We start from the raw sequence: 7448 nt of genomic DNA, 5'->3' as shown, positions 1-7448 counted from the left end.
CTTCCAAAAGACATCAACGTATCGGTAGAGGGTAATTGCGCTTGCTTCATCAAAAGCTTTGGAGAATTGCGTGCCTTCTTTGTATAATCCATACATGCTGTCAAGTTCCACACCTAGTGCAACTTTGAAAACTGAGTCCAAGGTTGATTTCATGAACAGATCCTGCAGATTTAAGTACCAGAGTTCAAAATTTATCAACTTAATTCGAAATACTGTGCTTGTAATATTTGAAGTATACAAATCTTACTTGTATCTCTATTGCTTGATTCGAGTTTGCAGCCTCGGAAACTATACCAACAAGCTTTACCACAGTAGTTTTAAAGACGACACTGCTAAAGTCCCTCACTATTTTGGTGGAGAATTCATAGCTTGCTAGCTTCCTCTGCAGCCGCCACTTCTCTCCATCCACTGTGAAGATCCCATCTCCCAGAAGATCCGTCAAAATGTCATAGTGGTTCCAGCCCTGCTTTCAATCTTGTAAACTTCAGGTTCGCAAGATTGAAGTAGGTGATTGATGATTGGGAGCCATTTGAGTTATTTAGGATTGGGGGTTAAACCAAGACAAAAGAGGGCCTGAACGTACCCAGTCTATGATCGATTTAAGTTCTCCTATGATATGAAATATGCAAAAACATGTGTGAGTACATACTTGGTACCAGCTACGCGAGTGTTTACATGCGTCTCATCTTCAGGGAAGAGCTGGGCCATGCCAAAATCAGCAATTTTGGGAACCCAATTGCCATCCAAGATGCTTGTAGAAAATGCTATGTCAGGCTGAGAAACTTTTTCAAAACAGTAGCATTATAATGTTACTTTTTCAAAACAATAACATTAAAACATTAAAAGGTTCATTTGAGACCCTAAACAGTAAGATTTGACAAAAATAGGATGGGGCTTGCAGCAATGATGTTGTTAGTCTTGATCACCACTTCGAGATAGTCATACGGTCAAATTCAAGCAATTCCGACAACGTTACTATTTTAAGGTTACTATTTCAAAACAGTAAAACACTAAAACATTAAAAGATTTATTTGAGACCCTAAAAATTGAAATTTGATAAAAATAAGGTTGGGTTAGTACATAGATACTAGTCTTGATCAACACGTCGAAACTAGTCATCCGATAAAATTTTGCGTGATTATGATAATGTTACTTTTTTAAATGTTACTGTTTTTCATCCCAAAAAAAAGTGTTTCACAAGCTCTCATAGATAGTTTTAGTTCTTAATTGTGGAAAACATGTAACTATGCCGAAGAAAGAATTATAGATGAACCGATGTGTCCAACAGTTCACTACTAATGATGGAGGTTAGAAAATTCGATCTCGTACTTTTCATTAATGGCCACCATTATTTAATCCAATTCAGATATATAATGGAAGATTTTTCTTTAAGAAATTTTTTTTATTACATCTTGAAAATGGGGTTTAAGTTACTCTCCTACCCTGACTCAGATGTAGCACAACAGTTATCTTGGAACCACTGAACTCCAACTCTTAAACTTTCCCTTTTCCAACCACAACCTATACAAGCACATCTCTTGATCAACATCCATAAATATTTAGATAATTGGGAATATTACAATTCAATTTAAGCAATCTCACCTCCCTCATTTTCCTCTGAAATTATCTACATGATAATTTAGAAGAGAGTTAACCCAACACTCGAGTGTATCACGTAGCAGTTGGTGTAATCCAAAGACATAGAATAAAAAAAAACATAAAGGTTAAGAAAAGCCATAATGAAGGAAAGAAGATTCTCTAAAATTGCAATAAATAATGAAGCCTAATGAAATAGAAGATAAAGGAGGACTGCAGGACTTGAAAAGTAAATAGATTCCATATTCTCCATTAACAAAAAATACTTGAGACCCAATAATTCCTCAATTTTTTATCTATAACCATAATCAAAAGTAAAATAAAATTATCAACAGCAGCAACAGTACAAGCTGCAAATTTAAAAACAGGGCCATATTCACATGATTTCATTGACCTACAATAGCAATAGGCACGGCTGCCAAAGGTTATCTTAACATAATGGAAGCAACTTAAAAGTCAGAGATAAAGGGAATTCGCAAACATAATACCTCTGCGAAGGCTTTCGCTGGCTGCGGCAAACTTGCTCTCCAAATTCACTTCTCCCACGGCATTAGCAGCAGCACGCAACTGAAAAATAACCAAGCAAAAACAAAACACTTTAGCATTTGAACTCAAAAACTTCCATTTCCAATAGCTCAATCAGTAACTTATTCCTCAAATCTTCAAATCAGGGCAAAAGAAAGAGAATTTTCATTCCAGGAACTATGTATTGCCACTAAACTACTGTCTGTGAGCTCTGGAGATGGAATTGAACAGCAATTGAAATTGGTGGCGATGTCCCATCTGCCAAGCATGGCTGCCTTCCTCTGTTAAACTAAACCTACTACTTGACCTCGACAGCCAGACTCAAAGCCCACCACAACCTATGAGAAAACGAGGAGGCGTCCATTTCTTTATATCAACCAGATGAGATGTCACTTCCGTACCACAGGATCAGACACACAGAAACGAGTTAAGATTTCTTGAATTATTAAAAGGAATCCAAGTCCTACATCAAAAGTTTTAATACTTTAACTACATCAAAACATTCTATATTGAATATCCATGAAATAGTGGCATAAACTGATGGGCGAGTGCCTCCATAAGATTATTAATCAGCATCTATTGTAAAAGAGTAGCACCGAGAAAGATAGTATCCCATCCTTCTCACCGGAATGGCACAACCTTGAGGTTTGGAAAAGTGTCATCTTTGCGTAACATTTTTCTTGAAATCACCATGTAATATCCTGACCTGATTTTTACACAATTCATAGTATTTTGTCGCGTTGATCAAGGTGGAGTGAATCTCGGTGATTGTGAATCAAGATTTGGGGAGAATAAAAATCTGGAAATATTTTTCATAAATGGGGGTTTTAAAAAGAAAATTTTTGGCACAAGAATTACTCAAATCGGATTTAAATTGGATTTATTATGAATTTTTAAAGTTAATAGGATTTTTCCATTTTTGTGAGTCGCATTTTCGTAAAATCATGGGGACTACAGTGAAAAGATGAATTAGTTAATTAAACACCAAAACTTCTTAAAGTTTTCACAAATACCCTCTTCTATACATAGCACACTCTCTCTCCTATTTCTCTCTCTTATACACGGGTCCTCCGGTGATCTAATGTTTCCGGCGACAGTAAGCGACACCACCGGTACCAAAAGGAGCGCACAGTTGGCAGCAACATAACCCAAGTAGAATCACGTCGATCGGAGTTGTGGTTAGGGAGATATCGGAGTTTGAAGTTTCCGGTCACCGTGGGTTTCTTTGGTCGATCCGGCTGATTCCGGCGACGGTTTGGCTTGATTCAGGTACCTATGAGTTCATCTCTTCGAGCTCTTCAATTTGGTGTATGGCTTCGTCGATTTTGGTGGCCGGATCGCCGATGACACCATTGGGTTGAGTTAACCCGAGTTGACCGAGTCAGGGTGAGTTGACTCGGTTGACTGGTGTTTGACCCGGTTTACACTATTTGACCCGGTTTTATACTGGTTGACCCGGTTCTACACTATTTGACCGGTTTGAAATTGTTTGACCATTGACCTTTGACTTTGATCGTTGACCATAGTTGACCGAACGTATTTTCACTATATTTTCGTATATCGTGTTTTTCGGTGTAGACGGCGATCTCGATTGAGATTCGGAGTGAGTTGACTTTCGAAGTCAGGGGTTTGTCAGGGGCGTGTGGTTGGTAGTTGCATTCCGATTTTCAGGTAGGGGTTTCCTTGTCTCTTGTTTGTGATTTTAGAGTTCCGGTTTCATGAACTCTTATTATATGGTGGTTCTGTCGATTTCCAAGGGTGAAAATACGACTTGTCTGGATGTTTATTTATATTTTCAATTGATTATGATTATTGGTTTGCTTTTAGGAGTGGGGTGATTGGAGATAATTGATGTAAACTGTGGGGTCAATATAGGAGCCCAACCTATTGGATTTGCATTTATGATGGATGACATATATATATAGACTGGGTACGTACCTGTAGACCGACTGAGATGAGGTGCATCATAGGGGATGCTCTCTGGTGTAGGCTATGCTATCGGAATCCGATCCTCATCCAGTTTAGGTGTAGACCTGGACTGGGAGACACCCTACGGGGATTAGGGTGGGTCCAGAGGTGGATTATGGATTACAGATTATGGATTATGGATTTTGGAGCATGGATTATGGATTTCTGGAGGCCGAGGTTCATGGTTACGGTGCTATATAGCCTTATCGGCTACCATGTTACCTGATTGGATTGCCGATGATTGTATATTTATTATACTGCATATTCTGCATCATATTCATGGATTTCTTATTTTTTTTGGATGTCGGTGTTTCCTTTCTACGCCCTACTGAGCTTTTTGGCTCAGCCCTCTTCTTATTTCCTTTCAGGTGAGTTGGATATAGGTGACGATGGTCAGTGACGGGATGCATGAGCTGGTGTCTAGCCTCGAGCCGACTCTTCTAGCAGGGTGTGAGATTTTGGTATTGTATTTTGTGTATATTACTGGGTGTGGCGTTGGGGAGATACGTTTTGCTTTTCCGTTGTTGTACATGTACTCCGACTGTTTAGGTGGTTGTTTACATAGTATTTTGGATACAAAACTGTTTAGCATTGTGTTTTAGGGGTTATTATTATTATTATTGTTGTATTTATTTATTGGGTTTAATTATTGATTTGGGAATTGGTTCGGGGGATGGGGTGTCCCCTGCCAGTCACGTCCTTGTGGGTTTAGGTACACTTTGGTATACCTTAGGAGAGAGGGGCGTGACAGTTTGACATGTAATATTTTTACCAATCACGCGTCCCTTGCAAACCCCTGACTCCGAAAGTCAACCCACTCCGAATCTCAATTGGGACCACCGTCTACACCGAAAAACACGATATACGAAAATATTGTGAAAATACGTTCGGTCAACTATGGTCAACGGTCAAAGTCAATGATGAAACAGTATCGAACCGGATCAAACAGTGCCAAACCGGTCAAACCGGATCAAACCCTGTATAACCGGGTCAAACTTGATCAAACAGGACAGGTCAACACACCAGTCAACCGAGTCAACTCGCCCAGACTCGGTCAACTGGGGTTAACTCAACCCATTGGTGTCACCGGCGATCCGGCCACCAAAACAGACCAAACCACACACCAAATTGAAGAGCTCGAAGAGATGAACTCATAGGTACCTGAATCAAGCCAAATCGTCGCCGGAATAGGCCGGATCGACCAAAGAAACCCACGGTGATTGGAAACTTCAAACTCCGATATCTCCCTAACCATAGCTCCGATCGACGTGATTCCAATTGGGTTTTGTTGCTGCCAACTGTACGCTCCTTTTGATAACGGTGGTGTCACCCACCATCACCGGAAACAGTAGATCGCTGGAGAACCGTGTAAGAGAGAAAAATAGGGGAGAGAAAAAAATCTTGTAAGAAGAGTATTATTATTATTTTTTTTAAGTTGTTGTTTTTTTTAATATACACCTTTTACACTGTAGCCCCACATATTTACGAAAATGTCATTGTACATTTAATGACACATAGATATATATATATCACACTTTAAAAAAAAAATCATAACTAATTCAATGTAACTCCGATTAAGGTGATTCTTGTCCCAAAAACTTTCCTTTTAAATCCCACCATTTATTTAAAATATTTTCATAGTTTTATCTCGATTTAATTTTTATTCTCCCCAAATCCCGATTCACCAAATCCCGACAAACTACTATGAATAGGGTAAAAATCAGGTCAGGATATTACAGGAGTATGTATTACGGATTTCTGCAGGCCGGGGTTCGTGGTTACGGTGCTATATAGCCTTATCGGCTACCATGTTACCTGATTGGATTGCCGATGATTGTATATTTATTATACTGCATATTCTGCATCATATTCATGGATTTCATATTTTTTTTGGATGTCGGTGTTTCCTTTCTACGCCCTACTGAGCTTTTTGGCTCACGCCTCTTCTTATTTCTTTTCAGGTGAGTTGGATATAGGTGACGATGGTCAGCGACGGGATGCATGAGCTGGTGTCTAGCCTCGAACCGACTCTCCTAGCAGGGTGTGAGATTTTGGTATTGTATTTTGTGTATATTACTGGGTGTGGCATTGGGTAGATACGTTTTGCTTTTCCGCTGTTGTACATGTACTCCGGTGGTTTAGGTGGTTGTTTACATTGTATTTTGGATACAAAACTGTTTTGCATCGTGTTTTAGGGGTTATTATTATTATTATTATTAATATATTTGTTTATTGGGTTTAATTATTGATTTGAGAATTGGTTCGGGGGATGGGGTGTCCCCTGTCGGTTACGTCCTTGGGGGTTTAGGTACACTTTGGTATACCTTAGGAGAGAGGGGCGTGACAGTTTGACATGTAATATTTTTACCAATCACGCGTCCCTTGCAAACCCCTGACTCCGAAAGTCAACCCACACCGAATCTCAATTGGGACCACCGTCTACACCGAAAAACACGATATACGAAAATATTGTGAAAATACGTTTGGTCAACTATGGTCAACGGTCAAAGTCAATGATGAAACAGTATCGAACCGGGTCAAACCGGATCAAACAGTGCCAAACCGGTCAAACCGGATCAAACCCTGTATAACCGGGTCAAACTTGATCAAACAGGACAGGTCAACACACCAGTCAACCGAGTCAACTCGCCCAGACTCGGTCAACTGGGGTTAACTCAACCCATTGGTGTCACCGGCGATCCGGCCACCAAAACAGACCAAACCACACACCAAATTGAAGAGCTCGAAGAGATGAACTCATAGGTACCTGAATCAAGCCAAATCGTCGCCGGAATAGGCCGGATCGACCAAAGAAACCCACGGTGATTGGAAACTTCAAACTCCGATATCTCCCTAACCATAGCTCCGATCGACGTGATTCCAATTGGGTTTTGTTGCTGCCAACTGTACGCTCCTTTTGATAACGGTGGTGTCACCCACCATCACCGGAAACAGTAGATCGCTGGAGAACCGTGTAAGAGAGAAAAATAGGGGAGAGAAAAAAATCTTGTGAGAAGAGTATTATTATTATTTTTTTTAAGTTGTTGTTTTTTTTAATATACACCTTTTACACTGTAGCCCCACATATTTACGAAAATGTCATTGTACATTTAATGACACATAGATATATATATATCACACTTTAAAAAAAAATCATAACTAATTCAATGTAACTCCGATTAAGGTGATTCTTGTCCCAAAAACTTTCCTTTTAAATCCCACCATTTATTTAAAATATTTTCATAGTTTTATCTCGATTTAATTTTTATTCTCCCCAAATCCCGATTCACCAAATCCCGACAAACTACTATGAATAGGGTAAAAATCAGGTCAGGATATTACAGGAGTATGTATTATGG

At 39.5% G+C, this 7448-nt stretch overlaps 1 long non-coding RNA gene across 1 annotated transcript; it reads left to right on the top strand.

Annotated features, from left to right (window-relative positions):
- LOC119993330 lies at positions 1-4735 on the top strand. The gene is made up of 4 exons (XR_005466522.1): positions 1-142; positions 280-3390; positions 3700-3792; positions 4458-4735. It is a non-coding gene; the product is annotated as an uncharacterized LOC119993330 (long non-coding RNA).
- The last annotated feature ends 2713 nt before the right edge of the window (positions 4736-7448 follow it).

The sequence above is a fragment of the Tripterygium wilfordii genome, chromosome 23 (assembly GCF_013401445.1).
Source record: "Tripterygium wilfordii isolate XIE 37 chromosome 23, ASM1340144v1, whole genome shotgun sequence".
Classification (NCBI taxonomy): Eukaryota; Viridiplantae; Streptophyta; class Magnoliopsida; order Celastrales; family Celastraceae; genus Tripterygium; species Tripterygium wilfordii.
The sequence above is the reverse complement of the archived record's forward strand: the minus strand, read 5'-3'. Positions and strand labels throughout refer to the sequence as shown.